Source organism: Ursus americanus, chromosome X (genome assembly GCF_024610735.1).
Source record: "Ursus americanus isolate L20-20 chromosome X, mUrsAme1.1.p, whole genome shotgun sequence".
In the NCBI taxonomy this organism is placed as follows: Eukaryota; Metazoa; Chordata; class Mammalia; order Carnivora; family Ursidae; genus Ursus; species Ursus americanus.
Window position 1 is genome coordinate 60,075,352 of NC_142164.1, and position 25,437 is coordinate 60,100,788.

General features: G+C 35.9%; 1 protein-coding gene and 1 pseudogene across 1 annotated transcript in view; one reads left to right on the forward strand and one right to left on the reverse strand.

The window, feature by feature from the left end:
* LOC123796631 (putative P2Y purinoceptor 10) overlaps positions 1–25,437 on the reverse strand; it is a 52,326-nt gene that overhangs the window by 7,297 nt on the left and 19,592 nt on the right. The gene's annotated exons all lie outside the window — the stretch shown is intronic.
* Positions 808–12,745, forward strand: LOC123796632 (HUWE1-associated protein modifying stress responses 1 pseudogene; annotated as a pseudogene).

The following is a 25,437-nucleotide window of genomic DNA, read 5'->3' on the forward strand; positions in this document are numbered from 1 at the left end:
TCCTTAGATCGAGCCCCACACTGGGCTCTGCAATGGGTGTGGAGACTAAGATTCTCTCTCTCTAGCTCTACCCACCCCCATGCTGGCACGCTCTATCTCTCAACAAAGCAAAACAAAACAAAACAAAACAACCTTCTATACTTCTCAATACTATAATGAAAAGATGAGCTTTTAAAAGTTTTTTGTTGTTGTTGTTTTTGTTTTTGGAGGAAAGCAAGATGGTGGAGGAGTAGAGGGCCCCATTTCAACTGGTCCTCTGAATTTAGCTGGATATCTATCAAAGCATTTTGAACACCCATGAAATCAGCCTGAGATGTAAGAATATATATCTGGATCTCTAAAAGCAGAAAAATGGCTGCTTTTGGCAAAGTAGGAAGGGCAGAGTCATGAATCTGCGGAGAGATATTGGAAGATAAACAGAAGAGGGCAGGAGCTTCCATAAGCTGGCACCTGGAAAGTGATATAACACCAGAGGGCAAAATCAAAACTCTTAGAAATCTGCTCTAGTAAGAGACACCCCTCCCTGAAGGGGGCTCTGGAAATGAAAAGGCAGAATTCTAGGTAGGGCACTGTGGTCTCAGGATATAAGGGACCACAGAGCAAAAGGATATTCCTTGAAATGGTAGAGGGCCTGAGCATTGGAGCCAGAAAGTAGGTTATGGTCAGTGAGCGCAGGAAGGGACTCTCAACTAGGATCGCCAGAAACCACAAACCGGGTGGGTCAATATCCACTCTTTCCTTGAACAGACTGAAAAAATCTTGAACCAGTGTTTAAACAGGGCAAAAACTCACAGAGCAATAGTGGCCATGAATAGGCTTTACGGCGGAACCAGACCTGATTCTGGAGCTTCGGGTGTGCATGAGAACCCACAGCCTCTCGAGGTTTTAAAAGCACAAAGGGCAGAGATACTCCCAGGCCCCTGAAAACACTTCTGGGAGAGTAGCTGTGGGCATGCACCACGGAAAGCTGTGGTTTTCAGCAGCACAGCAGAAGTGGAGACTGTCCTGCAGAGTTTATTAAAGAGGGCAGATTGCAAATTTTCTGCTCTATGCCAGAGGTTTGGTGGTGGCCATTTTTGCTCTGATCCCCTGAAGAGGTGCAGAAAGGCCCCAGGATACAAAAGACACTCAGAAGTCTGGATTCCACTGAGCTCATCCCCCAAACAGGAGGTGGAGCAACTCCACACAGGCAGGATTACCTGAGAAACAGAGTGGCACAGCCCTCCCTCAGAAGACAGGCTGGAAGAAGAGGTGGATGACAATCCTTTGGATCCTATAAGACTGTAAAATCCCAACACAAGGGGAAAATTGTATATTGAGCTCCAGGTGTGGCCTCACAATTTGCTTATTTTATAGATATAATTTTCCTTTCCTTTTCTTCCCTCCTTTCTTTTTGTTTTGTTTTTTTTTCCTTTTCTCATGCCATTTTCCATTGCTGTATTCTTCTTTATACCTTCTCCTCATTTCAACTAGATGTCTATTATACCAACTCATTTTTTCATAGGCCCTTTTCAACTTGTATTTTTACACACCTATATTTTTTATAGATATATGCTCTATTTTTGCCTGTTTTTCACTCTACTCAGTTTTATCTGTTTATGTATACAAGTTTTACTTCCCTAGTAATTTTGGGATGTAGTGTCTTCTAAAACACACAGACCAAAATACACCCAGGAACAACTGAAACACCCTGCTTTGTACACACTGAGAGATTACAGCCCCCCTTTCTTCCCCCCTTTTTAATATATATATGTGTGTGTGTGTGTGTTTTAAATTTTTTACTTTTATTCTTGTGTTTCATTTGAGCTTTGTTTTTTTTGTTTTGTTTTTTTGGTGGTGGCATCTGACCATGCCAGATTTTGCTAGGGTGCATCTAACTTGGGTCATGGTTGGTATTTTGGACTCTGTCCATTCGTTCAAACATCCATCAACAGAATGACTAGGAGGAGGAACTCCCAACAAAGGAAAGATCCAGAGACAATGTCTTCTGCCACAGTACTAATGGATATGTATATAAGCAAGATGTCAGAGACAGACTTCAGGATATCAATCGTGAACACAATAGCTAGACTCGAAAAAAGCTTTAGTGACAATATAGAATCTCTAACGGCAGAAATGAGATCTAATTAGGCCAAACTTAAAAATGCTATGAATGAGATGCAGTCTAAACTGGATACTCTAACATCCAGGGTAAATGAGGCAGAAGAATGAATTAAAGATCTAGAAGATAAGCTGATAGAAAGGAAGGAAGCTGAAGACAGGGATAGGCAGCTAGTGGCACATGAAAATAGATTTAGAGAGATCAATGATGCCATGAAATGCTCCAATGTCAAAATTATTGGGATCCCCGAGGGGGTGGAGAGAGAGAGGACTAAAAGGTATATTTGAGCAAATTATAGCTGAGAACTTCCCTAATCTGGAGAAAGAAACAAGCATTGGTGTCCAAGAGGCAGAGAAGACCCCTCTAAAAATCAGTAAAAATAGATCAACATCCCAACATGTAATAGTGAAGTTTGCAAATCTTAGAGCCAAGGAAGCCATCCTGAGAGCAGCTAGGGGGAAGAGATTTCTTACATACAGATGGAGGCACATCACAATAACATCAGACCTGTCCACAGGGACTTGGCAAGCCATAAAGGGCTGGCAGGACATATTCAGGAATCTAAATGAAAAGAACATGCAGCCAAGAATACTACCCAGCAATACTGTCATTCAGAACAGAGGGAGAGATAAAGAGCTTTCAGGACAGGCAGAAACTGAAAAAATATGTGACCACCAAGAAATATTACAGGACCACCAGCCCTGCAAGAACTATTAAGGGGGATTCTGTAAATGATGAGAAACCCCAAAAGTCACATAGATAAGAAATAAATAGAAAACCTACAGAAACAGAGGCCTTATAGGCAATATAATGGCACTAAATTCATATCTTTCAATAGTTACTCTGAATGTAAATGGGCTGAATGTTCCCATGAAAAGACACAGGGTTTCAGATTGGATAAAGAAGCAGGACCAATCCATATTCTCTCTACAAGAGACTCATTTTGAACCTAAAGACACCTCCAGATTGAAACTGAGGGGATGGAGAACCATTTACCATGGAAATGGACCTCAAAAGAAAATTGGGGTAGCAATGCTCATATCATAAAAATTAGATTTTAAACCAAAGACTGTAATAAGAGATGTAGAAGGACACTATACCAAAATTAAAGGATCTGTCTAACAAGAAGATCTGACAATTGTAAATATCTATGCCCCCAAAATGGGAGCAGCCAATTATATAAACCAATTAATAAACAAAATGAAGGAACATATAGATAATAATATATTAATAGTAGGAGACCTAAACACTTCACTCACAGCAATGGACAGATCGTCTAAGCAGAAGATCAACAAAGAAACTAGAGCTTTGAATGACACATTGGACCACATGGACTTTATACATACATACAGAACATTCCATCCTAAAACAACAGAATACTCATTTTTCTCGAAAGCACATGAAACTTTCTCCAGAATAGACCACATACTGGGTCACAAATCAGGTCTCAACTGATGCCAGAATATTGAGATTATCCCTGCATATTTTCAGACCACAATGCTTTGAAACTGTAACCAAAACACAAGAAGAAATTTGGAAGGAACTCAAACACTTGGAACTTAAAGAGAATCTTGCTAAAGAATGATTGGGTGGGGGGCGCTTGGGTAGCGCAGTCGTTAAGCGTCTGCCTTCAGCTCAGGGCGTGATCCTGGTGTTCCGGGATCAAGTCCCACATCGGGCTCCTCTGCTGGGAGCCTGCTTCTTCCTCTCCCACTCCCCCTGCTGTGTTGCCTCTCTTGCTGGCTGTCTCTCTGTCACATAAATAAATAAAATCTTTTTTTAAAAAAAAGAATGATTGAGTGAACCAGGAAATTAAAGAAGAACTTAAACAATTCATGGAAACTAATGAGAATGAAAATATGTATGTCCAAAATCTATGGGATACTGCAAAGGCAGTCTTAAGAGGGAAATGCATAGCCATCCAATTCTCTCTCAAAAAATTAGAAAAATCCCACATGCACAAGCTAAACTTACACCTAAAGGACCTGGGGAAAGAACAGGAAATAAGGCCTAATCCAAGCAGGAGAAGAGAAATAATAAAGATTAGAGCAGAAATCAATGAACTAGAAACCAGAAAAACAGTAGAACAGGTCAATGAAACTAGAAGCTTGTTCTTTGAAAGAATTAATAAGATCAATAACCATTGGCCAGACTTATCCAAAAGAAAATGGAAAAGACCCAAATTAATAAAATCATGAATTAAAGGGGAGAGATCATGACTAACACCAAAAAGAAAAATAGAAACAATTATGAGAAATTATTACCAGCAACTATATGCCAAAAAAATTAAGCAATCTATAAGAAATGGATGCATTCCTGATAACTTATAATCTACCAAGACTGAAACAGGAAAAATTAGACAATCTGAATAGCCCAATGAACAGCAAGGAAATTGAAGCAGTGATCAAAAACCTCCCAAAAACAAGAGTTCCAGGGCCAGATGGCTTCCCGGGGGAATTCAAGTAAACATTTAAAGAAGAAATAATACCTATTCTTCTGAAGCTGTTTCAAAAAATAGAAATAGAAGGGAAAATTCCAAACTCGTTCTATGAGGCCAACATTACCCTGATCCCCAAACCAGACAAAGATCCCACCAAAAAGGAGAATTACAGACCAATATCCCTGATGAACATGGATGTCAAAATACTCAACAGGATTCTAGCCAGTAGGATCCAACAGTACATTGAAAGGATTACCCATCATGACCCAGTGGTGGGATTTATTCCTGGGATGCAAGGGTGGTTCAACATTTGCAAATCAATCAACCTGGTAGAGCACATTAATAAAAGAAAAGACAAGAACCATATGATCCTCTCAATCGATGCAGAGAAAGCATTTGACAAAATACAGTGTCTTTTCCTGATTAAAACTCTTCAAAGTACAGGGATAGAGGGAACATATCTCAATATCATAAAAGCCATTTATGAAAAGTCCACAGGGAATATAATTTTCAATGGGGAAAAAGTGACAGCTTTTCCCCTAAGATCAGGAGCACAAGGATGCCTAATCTCACCACTATTGTTCAACATAGTACTAGAAGTCCTAGCCTAAGCAGACAACAAAAAGAAATAAAAGCCATCCAAATCGGCCAAGAAGAAGTCAAACTCTCTCTCTTCTCAGATGACATGATACTTTATGTGGAAAACAAAAGACTCCACCCCCAAATTACTAGAACTCATACAGCAATTCAGTAATGTGGCAGGATACAAAATCAATGCACAGAAATCAGTTGCATTTCCTAATTTCTCTGCTCCACAGTTTCCTTCACTGTATAATGTATAACAGTGTTGTGTTCATTCAAAGAGTCAAGAAATGTACACAATGCATGTATCCGCTAATTAGTAATACTGCAAGAAGTGACATTATTCTAATTTGTTTTGTATATTTCTTCTAAGTCATGAAAGAATGTGAAATATAAATACATTTCAAACCCCAGCTCAAGTTCCTTGCACCCCTGACTTCTCCGGTCCTTGTTGATTTCAACTTTCTTGGGATTGCTGATGTATCTGGCAACTTATACTCCAATAACATCAGTGTTTACTAACAGTTAAATTTACTGATCGTTTACTATGTGCCACCCACTTCAGATATATTATATCATATAATCTTCATGATGATGCTATGAGGAAGGGAGATACTGTCATTATGATCATTTGACCATTAAGAAATTGTCAAACTCTTACTTATGCATTATTATCTCCAACTAGTACATTATTTGCTATTATGTCTAGGGTGTGGATCATGAATACTAGTACCTTGACAAACCCCTTATCCACACTAAAACACAGACTACACCAGCAGTGGGCAAAGAATATTACTCTGTCAATCCCACTGCAACCATCTGTGGCTTGATCACCGGCCCTTTTAGGATTTTCCCAGTTTCCCTTAGTTAGTTTATATTCTCCAGGGACTCTAGTTCTTAAATTTGCTTTAAATTAGATAACTCCCTTCATTTTATTTAAAGCTTTCAACTCTTCCTAAAATAATAGCTTTGCAAATGAGTTTTAGATAGTTGTTATTCCACTTATTTCTCTTTTCTCCAAATGTAGGACCATGACTGTTTCCCACTGCTGTTTGGCAGTGCTACTGGTTTCAAATAGCAAAAGGCTTAGGAATAGAACAGTCTCACCACTATTCTGCTCCTTTGGCTGTGTCTGAGTTTCATGTGTCTTACTGAGGACTGAGCCAAGCAGACATAGTTGCAGATCACTACTTCTTCAGAAAGATTAGTAACAAGACCTATGGTAAGTTGCCTGCTTATGTATGTCCCAATTCGGTTGCCCCAGAATTGGAGGATGCTACCTGCAAGAAATTTTAAAAAATTATTTGAATCTTCATTTTGACCTCATTTGGTAAGATACAAAGTGGTAAAGTAACTTACCTAGGGATAAAGAGACTCACTGTTAATTAGATTTTGAAATGCGGCTAAAAATAAGCTTCTCACTCAAATCATCTTTCTACTTCATCTGTCTGCCTCCCTGATGAGAGAAGAAAGTGCTATGTAAACCTCCCCCAAACCAAGGGCACCAATGGTAGGGGAAAGCACAGAGCAGATGAGTTGTGTCTCAGTGAAAAGCAAAGATTGGCATTGATAGGAATTTTTGACTATACTAACAACCTTTTCTATTATCCTCTTCCTATAACAGCCATTCTTTGGAGTATACACAAGACTTGTGTTCCTTCGCCCACTTATCTCATTTTATGTACATTCAAGTGCAAAACAATACTTACCTAGGCCTTAGAACACAACTTCCCCTCTAAATATGATGAATATTAATTAACTAATTAATGTAACATTTTGCATCCCTTCAATGTATTAAGCATTGTTTTAGGTACTGATGATAAGATGGTATTTATGCAGACATGGTCTCTGTACTCATGAAGATTGTAATCTCATATTATATCCACCCCATCCTCTCTACCCAAAGAAATACTACTCATTTATTAATAAGCGTGTGTCCCATGGGCATTTAAAACTATTTTTAAAAAAAATTTTCTCAGGATAAATTAAAATGTTTTAAAGTATAATATTCCTCCAAAAAGTGTGCTCTTTTACTAGAATCACCGTATACTTGGCTGGCCATATATTCTGATTTGCCTAGAACAGAACTGATTTACATTTGTTATTGCAATGTAATCAATAATGATACTCCCTTTCACTCTTGAAAGAGTGTTAGTTTGAATAATGGTATATGATCACTCTGCCATCTACCCATTCACACAATCTAGGTGATACCTTTAACATCTACACCTAGTAATACCCACACACATCCCATAAATTCTATCTTCTTAATTTTTAAATTTAGCTTCTTCTGTCTTTCTGCACCACCTCTATTCTAATTTAGACAACTGTCATCTCTTTATTACTTATTCTTACCATCCTCTATTGGTTCCCTCTACTTCCAATTTTGCCCATTCCAACAAACATATTTTTCATTAAAGTAATCTTTCTGAATTCCAAATGTGATCCTTCTATTCTGTTGCCTAATTCTTCCAATGATTCACCTGTATCTAAAAACGAAACAAAACAAAACTTCCTTAATATGGTGTATTAAGTCCTGCAGGCCTATCTTTCCAACCTCATTCCTATAGTTCTACACTTCACTACAATTCTCTGCTCCAACCATGCTGAAGTACTCACATTTCCATGAATGCGTGGTGCATTCTGATATATTGATGAAACTGAATAAATATTTTATGCTCTTGGAATATTCTTTTCCCACTTTTCATGTGACTAATTTTCCTTCAGCTCCTAATTTAGAATTATCTTCTGGAAAACCTTCCCAGATTTCTCTCCAAGTCTGACTTAGGTACCTCTCTGTGCCTTTATAAGATCCTGTGCTTCCCTTATCAACTGGATCATGCACAGATATTATACTCTGAGATGTATATTGAATTTTTCTTGATCAAGTGTACATCAAGAGAAATAGAAAACTTCCTTGCAAGAGTTAGATATTCAAAGCACATTTGTTTATTAAATAAATTAAGGAGTTGATAGAATTTTAAATTAAGGAAATGATAGAATTCTAGGAGCAAGATAAAATTAATATTGTTAGAAATTAGCCATCAGCATCCCCACCCATCTTCCACCCAAATAACAACAGGTAGGCCTACTTATAAGATTATCCTGAAAACTTCTGATTCCAGATGAGCTGGAATAAATCTCCATCCCATTATTCTTGATAATTATGGCTAAAATTCCTGGATAAAACATATAAACCAAATGTCAGAAGACTCTAAGATGTGGAGAAAATACAAAAAAAAAAAAAAAGACTGGCTGAAGACTCAAGGAACAACATGACATTGATTGTGTGTGTGTGTACATGTGTATGTGTATTGTCTCCTGTATATCCTTTTTTTTAAAGATTTTATTTATTTATTTGACAGAGATAGAGACAGCCAGCGAGAGAGGGAACACAAGCAGGGGGAGTGGGAGAGGAAGAAGCAGGCTCATAGCAGAAGAGCCTGATGTGGGGCTCGATTCCATAACGCCGGGATCACGCCCTGAGCTGAAGGCAGACGCCCAGCCGCTGTGCCACCCAGGCGCCCCGTCTCCTGTATATCCTGAACTAAGCACTGGGGAAGCCCACAGGTGAAAAAAATAAAATGGCTGAAAATTTCCCAAATTTTGTACAAGGCATAAAGCTATTAATTCAAGGACTGAGTTTACCCTAAATGGGATAAGTGCAGATAAATGCACATACAGACACATCATAATTAATCTTCAGAAACGTAAAGACTAAAAATTTCATAAAAGAAGAAAACAGAGAAACAATACTTTATTCATAGAAAAACAATGATCCAGGGGCGCCTGGGTGGCTCAGTCATTAGCATCTGCCTTTGGCTCAAAGCGTGATCCCAGAGTCCTGGGATAGATCCCCACATCAGGCTCCTCCACTGGGAGCCTGCTTCTTCCTCTCCCACTCCCCCTGCTTGTGTTCCCTCTCTCGCTGGCTGTCTCCCTCTCTCTGTCAAATAAATAAATAAAATCTTTAAAAAAAAAGAAAGAAAGAAAAAGAAAAACAATGATCCAAATGACAGATTTCTAATTTGAAACTATGGAGGCCAAAAAAAAATATCTTTTGGGAATACTCAGGTGATGGAAACAAAGTTGACATACTCTAAGATAATTGTTAAAGAAAGTTCTTCAATCACAAAGGAAATAATAACAGAAAAAAATTAATATCAAGAATAAAGAAAGAGAGGCACTTGTGTGGATCAGGTGGTTAAGCACAAGGCTCTTGATTTTGGCTCAGGTCATTATCTCAGGGTCCTGAGATTGAGCCCTACATCAGGCTCCAAGCTCAGCACAAAGCCTGCTTGAGATCCTCTCTCTCCCTCTCCTTCTGCCCCTCCCTGCCTCTCAAAAACAAATAAATTAATTTTTTTAAAAAAAGAGTAAAAAAGAGGCCAGTCACAAAATGGGGAAGGAAAGCTATGGGGGCAGGCCTGAGCCAGCTTTGGGGCAGGGACTAGGAAAGGGCATCTCCCTTCATCTCCCCTATGCTGGGCTGTGATTCTGGGCTCCCAGGCTCCCCTTCAACCTGACCCCCTTCCTGCCATCCTTGCACTGAGTGTGGGATTCTGAAATCCTGCAACAAAATGGTGAGACCTAATGTGGCCTTCTGGAGTGACTGACACCCAAGTAAAATCTCTCTGTTTCTTTTGTGTTTCTCCCCTACCCCACTTTTTCTGACTGAGTGTGTCAGCAGCCAGGACTTTTTCTCTGGGTCCCCTTCCAAAATGTGGCCACCACCATCATCAACCTCTACAAAGAAAGCATGGGTACCCATCAGTGAATCTTTGGTATTGGAATTCAAATTGCCTATCAGCTGTGCAATAAGTATGTGTTGGTTTAGGTTAAAAAATGCAGAAGAACTATTTGTAGAGAGATTTGATCAGCTTCCTGTGTGGAAAAGTTCCTCTACCACAAAACTCTAGAGCTCCCCCAAGACGGACTGTAGTTTCCCCTAACTGAGCTACTTCAATGGAAATCAGTTCATCTGTAGAGACTAATTTGCAACCCTTCTGGGAAAACATAGGTTTGCATGGTCTTAGTGGTACAACAGCTAGTATAAGCATGCATTTGAGTATCCCAAGCTCTCCTACACATATAAGCAATGGATGGAATGCAAGTTGAAGGATAAATGGACTCCATGTTGTCAATTTGAACACTTTCATATCAGAAGAAACGGCACTCCACTTGGACAATGGTGGAACTGGAAGGTGTACCATGCACCTGGTTTCTATACAGTCACAGTGTGCAACTTTTAATGATTGGACTGTGCCCTGTTTTTGGTTTTCCAAGCAGTTTCATTTGGTTTTGGCTCAGGTCCTGATCTCAGGGTTGTGAGATCGAGCCCCCATCTGGCTCTGCACTCAGCATGGAGTCCATTTGAGACTCTCCCTCCCTCTCCCTTTGCCCATCCCCAATCTCTAAAATAAATAAATAAATCTTTAAAAAGATAAATAAATAAATAAAACATCTATTACCAATAATTCTAAAACTGTGTTGGTAGGTTAATAATATATAGATATACTATGTAAGACAATGATAGAACAAAAGCAAGGAATGGGGCTATATTGAAACAAGGTTTTTATATACTATTGAAATCAAATTGACATTAATCTGTACTAATTTTTTTTAATTTTTAATTTTTTTAAATTCAATTTACTTAACATGTAGTGTATTATTAGTTTTAGGGGTAGAATTTGGTGATTCATCAGTGCATATAATAACCAGTGCTCATTACATCAAGTGCCCTCCTTAATGTCCATCCCCCAATTACCTCATCCCCCCACCCACCTCCCCTCCAGCAACCCTCAGTTTCTTATAGTTAAGAGTCTCTTATGGATTGCCTCCCTCTCTGTTTTTATCATATTTTATTTTTTCCTTCCCTTCCCTGACATTCATCTGTTTTGTCTGATAAATACCATATGATTTTACTCATACATAGAATTTAAGAAACTAGGTTGTTTTAAGGTAAGTTGTTAGCTGAAATCCACAAGGAAACTTCTAAGAAAATAAACCTAAAACTGAAGTAATATAAACAACAAAGGAATTGAAATGGTATACAATAAATTGCTTATGTAACACAGATGAAGTTAGAAATGGATGATTAGATATCAAAAGACATTAAGAAAACAAATAGCAAAAGAGCAGATCCATAATTACATTATATTTTATTACATTGAATATAAATGGATTAAACACTCCAATAACAAAGCAGAGATTGGTAGAGTGGATTAAAATAAACAACTGCATACTAACACATGCTATGTACAGAGACACACATTAGATTCAAAGACACAAATAGGTTGAAAGTAAAAATAAGTTAAAATAGATACCATGAAAACAGTAATTGAAAGGGAGCTGGAAGGGCTATACTAATATCAGAAAAAATAGATTTTAAATATCAATTGCTATTAGAGGCAGAAAGAATATTACATAACAATTAAAAACAATTCAGTCAGGGAGACAAGGCAATTAAAAGCATATATGCACCTAAAAATATAGCTCTGAAATATATGAAATGAAAACTGACAGAAGTCAAAAGAGAGAGATAGATAATTCAGCAATAACAGTTGGAGACATCGTAGCTTGTTTTCAATAATGGATAAAACAACATGCCAGAAGATCAAACACAGTATTCAAGATTTGAACAACACTATAAATCAACTAAATCAAACAGTAATAGAATATTTCATCCAATAACAGCAGAATATACATTCTTCTCAAATAAACATGGAACATTCTTCAAGATAAGAACTAGGAAGATCAGTAGGGGAAGAAAGGGATAAAGAAAGGGGGGGTAATCAGAAGGGGGAATGAAGCATGAGAGACTATGGACTCTGAGAAACAAACTGAGGGCTTCAGAGGGGAGGGGGTGGGGGAATGGGATAGGCTGGTGATGGGTAGTAAGGAGGGCACGTATTGCATGGTGCACTGGGTGTTATATGCAACTAATGAATCATCGAACTTTACATCAGAAACCAAGAATGTACTGTATGGTGACTAACATAATATAATTTAAAAAAACATTAAAAAAAGATAGAATATATTTTAAGCCATACAACCCTTGAAAACTTTAAAAGGATTAATATCACACAAAGTATATTTTCTGACTACAATGAAATGAAATTGGAAATGGTTACAAGGAAGTGTTGTCAGCAAAATGGTAACAGGAATTTTGAGCATTCATCTCCCCCTAGAAACATCAATTTGAACAAACATTCATGGATGATAATACCTTCACAAGGACCAAAGATTCCAAGTGAGGAGTTACAACACCTGAATGAAGCACAGAGATAAGAAAAGACACTGAGGAAAGTAGAAATCATAGACTCACACTACTCCCATCACCCTTCCACCAAGAGCCTTAGCAGGCCAGTGCAGAGAGAGACGCCTACCCCATGCAGGAAGGAAGTGAAGTGAGTGCCCAAACTCACCACAGATGTCACAGTACCAGGCCAACTCCTTTAGCCTCAGGTGGTTCTCTGAGTGTGTCCACAAAACTAGGCTTCCAGCTCACCCCAGTGTCTGTTGACTTCTGCAGCCTCGGGCACCTCCTGCAACCCCAGGCAGCATATTTGACACTAAGGCACCCAGGAGATCCTAAAAATCCAGACCCATATCTTCCATGATGCCTGCCAGCTCCAGTAACCTCAGGCAGTTTCCATGGCAACAAGCTCCTGGCAGGCCTAGGAAACTAAGGACACTGGTTCTCTTCAGCACCTGCTGGCTTCAGTGACTCCAGGCATCTTCCACAGCTCCAGGCAGTTTCCTTGAACATGGTCCCAGATAGCCCCCACAAACTCAAGCTCCCAGAACAACCAGGAACCAGGTATCTCCCACAGCCCCAGTAAGCTTCCATTGTACCAGGTTCCTCATGAGATTTAGCAAACCCTGGTGGTCTCTGATCTACCCAGTGCCTGCTGCTTCCTGAATCTCCAAGCAGCATCTGTGGCCCAGGCTTTCAATAGGCTCCTGTGATCTCAGGCTTCTGCTATATCCAAGTACCAGACAGCTCCCATGACCTAGGGTGTATCCTATGGCCCAGGTTCACAATAAGCCCCCATAAACCCATTCCAGTATTGTACCCAGCAGACTCAGATGCTGGGTCCTCCATGTAATTGATGATCCCCAGCATGTAATTGACTCTGTGAACCCAGGATTCAGGATCAACCACACAGATATAGGACCCAAGCCCGTCTTAACAGACTCAAGATCCAGGCCTACTGCACTTAACCTATACTCTGCCCACCCCCCCAGATGCAGACACCAGACTCATTCCCATGTACCCAAACACCAAGCCTAACTATCTGCTGACCCAGACACCAGACTTGCAAGTTCAAAGACACAAGTAGCAAGGCCACCCATGGACACAACCAAGCAACCCAATTGTAATCTCTAGAGAGGCTGACTGTTGAAGAGTTTTATCTGCCAAAACCAGTCTATAAAGACTGGAAGAGGTACTTAAATTCTCAAATGCACAGACACCAACACAAAGCCACAAGGATCATGACTAATCAAGGAAACATAACAAAAGGAAACTAACAAAACATCAATGACAGACCCTAAAGAAACAGAGATCTATAAACTGTCTAAATAGAATTATGAATAACCTTAGAGAAACACAGTGAACCATAAAAGGACATAAATAGAAAACTGAATGAAATCTTCAAAATAATGCATGAGCAAAAGGATAATTTCAACAAAGAAATAGAAACCATTAAAAAACAAACAGAAATTCAAGAGATGAATACATAGAACTGAAGAATTTAATAGGGAACTTCAACAACAAACTTAAGCAATTAAAATAATTAGTGAGGGGCGCCTGGGTGGCACAGCGGTTAAGCGTCTGCCTTCAGCTCAGGGCGTGATCCCAGCGTTCTGGGATCGAGTCCCACATCAGGCTCCTCCGTTATGAGCCTGCTTCTTCCTCTCCCACTCCCCCTGCTTGTGTTCCCTCTCTCACTGGCTGTCTCTATCTCTGTCAAATAAATAAATAAAATATTAAAAAAATAAAATAATTAGTGAACTAGAAGATGCAGCATTTGAAATCATCCTGAGACAGAAGCAAAAAGAAAAAGGAATAAAAAGAATAAAGAAAAACTTTGTAAATTGTGGGGAATCATTACAAGAAACAATCTATGCATAATTGGAGTCAAACAAGAAGAGAGAGAGAGAAAGAGAGAAAAGAGCAGAAAGATTATTTAAACGAATAATGGCTGAGAATTTCACATATCTAGGGTAAGATTTGGACATTCAAGTTCAGGAAGCAAATAGGTCAGCCAAAATTTCAATCCCAAAAGATCTTCTCCAAGACACATTAAAATAAAACAGTATAAAATCAAAGAGAAAAATTTAAAAGCAGCAAGAAAAATTCTCACCTGTAAGGGAACCCCTTTAAGACAGAAACCATACTGGGAGATAAAACTGACAACCAAGAATACTTTGCCCAGCAAATTTATCTTTCAAGACTTTCCCAAACACAAGCTAAGGAAGTTCAACACCACTAGACCTGCCTTACAAGAAAAGCTGAAAGGAGTTCTTCAAGCTAAAGTGAAAGGATGATAACTACTAACATGAAAACATTTAAAAATATAAAACACACTGGTAAAGGTAAGTATATAGTCAAATTCAGAATACTCTAATACTGTAATATAGTGGTATATTAATCACTTATCTCTACTATAAGATTTAAAAACAAAAGTATTAAAAATAAGTATAACTACAATAACATGTTAATGGATGCACAATACAAAAAGAGGTAAATTAGTCATAAAAAATATGGTGGAGGACTAAAAGAGTTTTTTGTATGCAGTCAAAATTTAGTTATTGTCAGCTTAAAATAGACTATTACGTCTATAAGATATTTCATGTAGGCTTCATAATAATTAAAGCAAAAATGTACATTAGATACAAAAAAGAGAAAGAGAAAGGAATCAAAACATATTATAATTGAAAATCATCAATTGACAAAGAAGGGCAACAAAAGTGGAAGAAAAGAACAAAAGAACCACAAAAAAAGCAGAGGAAAAATAAGATGATGCCATTCATGCCTTTATCAATAATTACCTTAAATATAAATGGATTAAAATCTCCAGGGGTGCTTGGGTGGCTCACTTGGTTAAGTGCCTGCCTTCGGTTCAGGTCATGATCCCAAGGTTCTGGGATCAAGCCCCATGTCTGGTTCTCTGTTCAGTGGGGAGCCTGCTTCTCCTTCCCTCTGCCTGCCACTCCCCCTGCTTGTGTGCGCGCACTCTCTCTCTCTCTCACTCTCTCTGTCAAATAAATAAACAAAATCTTTAAAAAATGGATTAAAACTCCAATCAAAAGGCATTTACTGGCTAAATAGATTAAAAACAAGACCTAACTATACGCTAGCTAAAAGAAACTGACTTCGTAAGGATTGCATTGAATCTGTTAATTGCTTTGGGTAGCATAGACGTTTAAACTACATTTACACTACTCAGTATTTATCCAAAGGATACAAGCATAGTGATTTGAAGGGGTTCATTCACCACAATGTTTATAGTAGCAATGTCCACAATAGCCAAAATATGGAAAGAGCCCAGATGTCCATTAACAGATGAATGGATAAAGAAGATATGGTACTCCGGTGCCTGGGTGGCACAGCCATTAAGCGTCTACCTTCGGCTCAGAGCATGATCCCAGCATTCTGGGATCGAGCCCCACATCAGGCTCCTCTGCTAGGAGCCTGCTTCTTCCTCTCCCACTCCCCCTGCTTGTGTTCTCTCTCTCACTGGCTGTCTCTGTAAAATAAATAAATAAAATCTTAAAAAAAAAGATATGGTACATATATATACAATGGAATATTACTCAGCCATCCAAAAGAATGAAATCTTGCTATTTGCAATGATGTGGATGGAACTAGAGGGTATTGTGCTAAGCAAAATAAGTCAGCCAGAGAAAGACAAATACCATATGATTTCACTCATATGTGAAATTTAATAAATAAAGCAGATGAACATTAATGGAAGGGAAGGAAAAATAAAATAAGATAAAAACAGGGAGAGAAGCAAACCATGAGAGATTCTTAAGTATAAGAAACAAACTGAGAGTTGCAGGAGGGGAGGTAGGTTGGGAGATGGGGTACCTGGGTGTTAGGCATTAAGGAGAGCACTTGATGTAATGAGCACTGGATGTTATATGCAACTGATGAATCATTAAACTCTACTTCTGAAACTAATAATACACTATATGTGAATTAATTGATCTTAAAGAAAAAAATAAATTAAAAAATAAAATAAATAAATCTTAAAAAAACAATTCACTTCAGCTCTGAGGACACACGTAGGTTATAAGGACACACATAAGAAAAAGATACTGCTTGCAAATGGAAAATAAAAGAGATATATTATATATGACAACATAGACTTTAAGTCAAAAACTGTAACAAGAGACAGAAATGGTCTTTATGTAATGATATAGGCATCAGTTCATCAAGAGACTATAACAATTGTAAATATATAAGCATACAACATCAGAGCACCTAAATATATTAAGCCAATACTAACAGATCTGAAGAAAGAAATGGAAAGCAATCAAATAATAGAATGCTTCAACACTCCACTTTCAAAAATAAATGATCATCCAGGAAGAAAACCAATGAAGAAATGCTGATCTTGAAGTCTGCCTTAGATGAAATGGACCAAACAGACATATAGAGTACATTGCACCTAACAGTAATGAAATACACATCCTTGTTAGGCATACATGGAATATTCTCCAGGCTAGATCATATATTAGGTTACAAAACGAGCCTTAGAAAATGTGAGAAGATTGAATTTGTACCAAGTATCTCTTATGACCACATGTTATGAAACTAGAAATCAGTAACAGGATAAAAATGGGAAAATTCATAAATGTGTGGGAATTAACACAGTCCTAAGCAACCAATTCAAAAAATGAATAAAAAAGAAAGCTATTGAAACAACTAAAAATGGAAACAACATACCAAAACATATGGAATACAGCAAGTGCATTTCTAGGAAGAAAGTTTATAGCAATAAACTCCTACATTGAGAAAAGAAATCATGAATAAACTGACATTACACCTCAAGAAACTAGAAAAAGAAGAAACTAAATCCAAAGTTAGCAGAAGGAAGTAACAAAGATGAGAGCAAAATAAATGAAATAGAGGTAAAAAAATGCAATATAAATAGAAGAAACTAAAGAGAGGGCTTTTTGTAAAGAAATAAAATTAATGACACTTCAGTTAGAATAAATAAGGAAAAAGAGAGAAGATGCAAATAAATATAATCAGAAATAAAAGAGAAGACATTACAAGTGACACCACCGAAATACAAATATTCATAAAAGGCTACAATGAATGACTCTACACCAACAAATTGGACAACCTAGAAGAAGTGAATAAATTCCTAAATACATAAACCTGCCAAGACAGAATCATGAAGAAATAGAAAATCAAAACAGAACAGTAGCAAGTAAGAAGATAGAATCTTTAATCAATAACCTGCCAACAGAGAAAAGCCCAGGACCAGATGGTTTTACTTTGTGAAATCCTACAAAGGTGACTCTTACAAAGCATGTAAAGGAGAATTAATGACAATCCTTCTAAAACTCTTCCAAAAAATTGAAAAAGAAGGAACACTCCCAAACTCATTTTGTGAGTCCAGAATTATCTAGTATCAAAGCCAGATGAGGATACTAAAAGAAAAGAATATACCTGATGAATATAGATCCAAAAATTCTCAACCATATACTAGCAAGCTGACTTCAACAGCACATTAAGAAGATCATATGCCATGATGAAGAGGAATTTAACCCTGGAATGCAGATATGATTCAACATACACAAAGCAATAAATGTGATATATCACATTAGTAAAATTTAAAAAAATATGATCATCTCAATCAATATAAAAATTATCTGATAAAATTCAACATCTGTTCACAATGTCAATAAATTCTTATGGTGGGAATGTACCTCAAATTCTTCAACATAAGGAATGTACTTCACCATATGTGACAAGCCCACAGCTAACACACTAAATGGCAAAAGACCAAAGCTTTTCCTCTAAGATCAGCAACAAAACAAGGGTGACCACTCTCATTACTTCTAATCATCCTAGTACTGGAAGTCTTAGCCAGAGCAATCAAAAAATTAAATAAATAAATAAATAAATAAATAAATAAATAAATAAATAAATAAGGCATCCAATTTAAAAGGAAAAAGAGAATTGTTTCTATTGCAGATGACATGATCTTATGTACAGAAAATCCTAAAGTTTCCAAAAAACTGTTAGAACTCATCAACAAATTCAGTAAATTTGCAGGGTGCAAATAAACATACAGAATTAGTTTCATTTCTGGACATTAAAAACAAATCAGAAATTGAAATAAAGTAAACCATCTCATTTACAATAGCATTAATATGTTAAATAGGAATAAATTTAATTTTAGAGGTGAAAAATCTATATACTGAAAGTACAAGGCTTTGATGAAAGAAATTGAAAAAGACACAAACAAATAGAAATATATCCCATGTCAATGGATCATAAGAATTAATATTATTAAATGTATTAAAATATACATTATCAAAATCATTTATTTATTCATTGCAATGTCTATCAAAATTCCAATGTCAATCTTTACAAAAATAGAAAAAATGATCCAAAATTTCATATGGAACCACAAAAAATTCTCAAAGCCAAAATAATCCCTAGAAAGAAGAACAAAGCAGGAAGAATCACACTTCCTGATTTCAAACAATATTAATCAAGAGAGTAGCATAAAAACTGACACATACACAAATGGACAAAATCAAGAGCCAAAAAATAGACCTATGTATTTACAGTCAACTAATACTCAAGAACTGGGCCAAGAAAACATGTTTAAGAAAAAATAGTCTCTTCAATAAATGGTGAAGGAAAAATTGGATATTTACAAGCAAAATAGTGAAACTTGACCTCATTTTATATCACTCACAAAAAAAAAAAGTGACTTGAAGCGGATAAACAGTTAACTGTAAGACCTGAAACCACAAAACTAGAGGAAATGTAGGAAATAAACTTCTTGACATTAGTCCTGGCAATGATTTTATGGATACAACAGTAAATTCATAAGCAACAGAAGAAAAAAGGAACAAATGGGACTACATCAAACAAAAACATCTGCACAAGCCACTGTGGAAAACAATATGAAGTTTCCTCAAAAATTAAAAAGAAAAATAGAACTACTCTGTGATCCAGTATTTGCACTACTATTTACCCAAAGAATACAAAAACACTAATTCAAAAAGTTACATGAACCCCTATGTTATCGCAGCATTATTTACAATAGCCAAATTATGGAAGCAGCCCAAGCATCCATTGATAGATAAATGGATAAAGAAGCTGTGATATGTGTGTATATATATCTCACAGAACATGAGAAAATATTTGCAAAGCATACATAGGATAAGGGGTTAATATCCAAAATACATAAGGAACTCACAACTCAATACCAAAAAAGTGAACAATCCAACTAAAACACTGGCAGAAGAATTCAGTAAACATTTTCTCAAAGAAGATGTATAAATGGACAAAAGGTATATGAAAAGATGTTCATCAGTAATCATCAGGAAAATGCAAGTGACAACCACAGTGAAATATTACTTCACAGGTGTTTGAATGGCCTTTATGAAAAGCCAAGTGGTAACAAGTATTGGTGAGAATATGGAGAAAAGGAAACCTTATGCACTGTTGGTGGGCATGTACACTGGTACAGCCACTGTGGAAAGCAATATGGAAGTTCCTCAAAAAATAAAAAAAAATAAAAACAAAACTACCATAAAATAAGTCAGACTGAGAAAGATAAATACCATATGATCGCATATATATATATATATATATATATATATATATATATATATATATATATATAATCTATAAACATACACACACACAAATTCATAGATATGGGGAAGAGATTAGTGGTTGTTCAGGGGAAGGTGGTGGGCAAAATGTGTGAAGGAAGTCAAAAGGTACAAACAACTAGTTATAAATAAGCCATAGTGATGTAATGCACAGCATGGTGACTATAGTTAACAATACTGCGTTACATACTTGAAGGTTACTGAGAGAATAAATCTTAAAAGTTCTCATTAAAAGAAAAAATTTGTAGCTATATATGGTGATGGATATTAACTAGACTTATTGTGGTGCTCATTTCACAATATTACAAATATCAAATCATTATACACTTGAAACTAATAGAATATTTTACTGGCATAAAAACTGACACATAGACCAATGGACAAAATTTGTTTATTAGCCAGCTAGCTAGCTACCTGCTAACTATCTATCTAGCTACCTATCATCTATTTATCATCTATATCTATCTAATAGCATGTTGCTCGTCCTACTATCTGTGACAAATGGATGGTCCTTTGGGGCATTATGCTAAACGAAAGGTCCTATAGGGAAAGACAAATAATGTATGCTCTCACTTATTGGTGGAATGTATAAAACCAAAGTGATAGAGAGTAGAATGGTGGTTGCCAGGGGCTAGGGGCTGGGCAAAATGGGAATATGTTGGTCAAAGGATACAAACTTATAGCTATAAGATGAATAAGTTGTGGGAATCTATGTACAACAAGTGTTTACAATGAACAGTACTGCATTATATATTTATATATATATATAATATATATATATATTTCAAATTTCTTAAGAGAGTAAACCTTAAATATTATCATTGTATACACTCGAAATACACACAATTATTTAAAGGAATGGAGGAGTTAACTAACTTTATTATGATAATCACCTATATTCACCACATCATATGCCTTAAATAATTTACATATGTGTCAGTAATATATTAGTACATCTAGAAAAAATTTATAAAAATTTATACTTAGATTTTACATTTCTATTTAAAAGAAAAAAAAGCTGACAGATGACTCCCTTCCAGAGGATAATTGTTTAAATTCATCTACTCTGAATGGTGGTTGAAATTTTATAATATATAAGGGAAAAATATTTGATTGGTGCTTCATCTTTAAAAAGAATATTAAAGCCATACCCTTATTTTTTTTTTATTTGAGTAAAGTTGATGCACGATGTTGCATTAGTTTCAGGAGTACAACATAGTGATTCAATTTCTCTATATGTTACACTATGATCACAAGTGTAGCTACCATTTGTCACCATACAACACTATTACAATATAATTAGCAATATCCCCTATGTTGTGCATTTTACATCCATGACTTACTTATTTCATAACTGGAAGCCTACATCTCCCATTCTGCATCACCTATTTTGCCCATCTCCCTACTTCTTCCCCTTTGGCAATCATCAATTTGTTCTCTGTATTTATAGGTCTATTCTCCTTTGTTTCTTTGTCTATTCATTTGTTTTGTTTTTTAGATACCACATATGAGTGAAATCATATAACATTTATCTGTCTCATCTGACTTATTTTATGTAGGTAAAATCTCTCCTGTTTTAAATAGTGAAACCTCACCCTTTTTATGGCTACATAATATTCCATTGTAAGTGTGTGTGTGTGTGTGTGTGCGTGTGCGTGTGCATATCACTTCTTTATTTATTCATCTATTGAAGAATACTTAGGTTGCCTCTATATCGTGGCAATTGTAAATAAAGCTGCAATGAACACAGAGGTCCATACATCTTTTTAAATTAGTGTTTTCATTTTCTTTGGGGAATGTCCAGTAGTGGAATTATTGGATCATATGGTAGTTCTGTCTTTAATTTTTTGAGGAACTTCTATACTCTTTTCCACAGTGGCTATATCAATTTAAATTCCCACCAGCGGGACAGGAGAGTTCTTTTTTTCTCCACTCCATATCATCACCAACACTTGTTATTTCTTTTTGAGTTTAGCCATTCTGACAAGTGTTGGTTATCTCATTGTGGTTTTGATTTGCATTTTCCTGATGATGAGTGATGTTGAACATCTTTTCATGTGTCTGTTGGCCATTTGTAAGTCTTTGGAGAAATGTCTGTTCATGTCATGTTCCCGGTTTTTAATTGGATTATTTGGGTTTTTTTGGTTTTGAGTTGCATAAGTTCTTTTTATATTTTGGATATTGACCCCTTATCACATATATCACTTGCAAATATTTTCTCCCATTCAATAGATTTCCTTTTTGTTTTGTTCATGGTTTCTTTCACTGTGCAAAAGCTTTTTATTTTTATATAGTCCCTATAGTTGAATTTTGCTTTTGTTTTCATTGCCTGTGGAGACATATCTAGAAAAATGTTGCTGTGGCCAATGTCAGAGAAATTACTGACTGTGTTCTTCTCTAAAATTTTTATGGCTTCAAGTCTCACATTTAGGTCTTTAACCCATTTTGAGGTGTTCTTTTTTTTATGGTGTAAGAAAGTGGTCCAGTTTCACTCTTTTGCATGTTGCTGTCCAGTTTTCCCAACACAATTTGTTGAAGAGACTGTCTTTTCCTAATTGTATATTTTTGCTTCCTTTGTCATAGATTAACTGATTATATAAGTTTGGCTTTATTTCTTGGCTCTCTATTCTATTCTGTTGGACTATATGTCTGTTTTTGTGCCAGCACAATTCTGATTTGATTATTACAGCTTTGTAATATATCTTGAAATCTGGAATTGTGATACCTTTAGTTTTGTTCTTTCTCAAGATTGCTTTGGCTATTTGGGTTATTTTTCAGTTCCATACTGACTTTAGGATTATTTTTTGTAGTTCTGTGATAAAGCTCTACATTTAAACATTCAAAATAAATAATAAAAATATGTTTTTTAAATTAATGATTATATACATGAATGTAAATACATACTCCTAAATAACAAATGGGTCACAGAGAAAATCACAAAAGAAACTAAAAAAATATTTTAAAATGAATGAAAATGAAATCACAACATATGAGAACTTTTTGAACAAAAATGAAATGGTCCTTAGAGGGTAATTTATAGATATAAGCACATATATTTAAGAAAAGGAAAGATCTCATATCAAGTACTGAAACTCCCACCTTAGGAAACCAAAAATAAAAGGAAAACTAAACCCCAAGCAAGCAGAAGGAAATTAATGAAAGATCATAAATTAATAACACAGAGAATAGAAAAGAATAGAAAACATCAATGAAACCAAAACTGATTCCTTGAAAAGATCAGAAAGCTGAAAAAAAAGTTAGAGAGAGAAATAAAGAAATATAGCTCAAATTACTAAAATCAGGATTGAAAGGAAGGATACTCTGACTGACTTAGTAGAAATATGTTTACAAAGACATATTCTGAACAAATGTTTGCCAACAAATTAATGACATAGATGAAGTGAATACATTTATTAAATAACACAAACTACTGAAATGGAATTTTTAAAAAATTGAAAAACTGAACAGACCTACAATTAAAGAGATTCAATTAGTTATCATAAAACTTCCCACAAAGAAAAATTCCAGACCCCAATGACTTTACAAGTAAATTATACTATACTTTTAAAAGAAGAATTAACACCAATCATTCAGAAACTCTTCCAAAATATGAGAGAACATTTCCCAGTATCAAAGCCATTCAAATAATCACAAAAAATGACAGACCAATATTCCTACAAATAGAGATGTCAAATCCCTCACTAAAACACTTTCTAACTGAATTCAGCAATATAAAAAAGAACCATATAACATGACCAAAGTTGGTTTAACATCTGAAAATCAATCAATGTAAAGCATTATATTAACAGAAGAAAACCAAAACTTCATTACCATCTCATTAAAGGTGAAAAAAAGTATTTAATAAAATCTAACACCCTCTCATGATGAAAAATACTCAACACGTCAGGAATAAAATGGCACCTCCTCAACCAGGTAAAGGGCTTCTCTGAAAAATCCACAGCTGATATTACACTTAACGATTAAAACTAAATGCTTTCTACGTAACTAAGGAACAAGAAAATATCCACTCTCACTACTCCTTTTAAATATTTTACTGGAGGTTATAGCCAGTAGAATTGGGTAAGAAAAGAAAGGAAGCACAATTATTTATTTGCAGATGACATGATCTTATACATAGAAAATCCTAAGTAATCCTCTAAAAAATCTTTTTCAATTAATTCAGCAAGGCTGCAAGATATAGGTCAATACACAAAAAAATCTATTGTATTTCAATACACTAACAATGAACAGTCTAAATATGAAGTTATGAAAACAATATCATTTACAATAGCATCGAGCAGAATAAAATACTTAGAATAGAATTAACCAAAGATTTGCAAAACTTGTAAAGGAAAATTACTAAACATTGTTGAAATAAATTAAAGAAGACCAAAATAAATGCAATGACATACCATGCTTGTGAATTGTAAGACCATAGTGTTAACATGGCAATACTCTCAATCTGTAGATTAATACAATGCCTATCCAAACCTTAGCTGGCTTATTTTCAGAACTTTACAATCTAGATCTAAGTTTACATGGAAATGCAAAGAACTCAGAGTACCAAAACAGGCTTAGAGTAGAAAAAAAAAAAAGGAGGACTCACACTTCCTGATTTCAAACCTTACTACAAATCTACAGTGATCAAGCCAATGTGACACTAACATAATGATAGTATAGACCAGTGGAATATTATTTAGAATCCAGAAATACACCCTTATGTTTAGGGTTAGCTAATTTTCAACAAAAGTACCAAGAAAGTGCAAAGAGAAAGGAATAGTCTTTACAACCAATAGTGCTAGGAAAATTAGATATTTACATGGAAAAGAATGAAGTTGGTAGCTATAAAGATTTTGTGTGTCAATTTGGCTAGGCTACAGGGCCCAGTTATTCAGTCAAACATTAATGTAAGTTTTTCTGTAAACATATTTTGTAGAAGTGATTAAAATCCATAATCTGTTGACTTTAAGTAAGGGGGTTGTTTTAAAAAATCTGGAAGGTCTTGATTCAATCAATGGAAAGGCCTTCAGAATATAGTGGAGTCTTCTTTAAAGAAGAAATTCTTCTTATGGACAGCAGCTTCAGTCTGTGTTCAAGCCCACCCTTTCTGATACTTGATCTATGGATTTCAGATTTCCCTAGCCAATTCCACAAACACATAAATAATCCCTTGCAATATAGCAATATAGGGAGCAGGTTACAACACTTAATTGCCAAACACAGATGGGTATGTTTAACATAATGGAAGTAGAGCTAATTCAGGAATAAGAATAGTTTGGCTCACAGAAACATATGGTATTGGGTATGGTGTCTCCAGAAAAGAAATAGACGGTCAGTCTACTCAATTCTTACTTGATCTACATTGGCCTAGAACTAAAAAAATTCTAGGCCTAGTAAACAGAAGCCCAACTTAAACCACAAAACCAGAGTA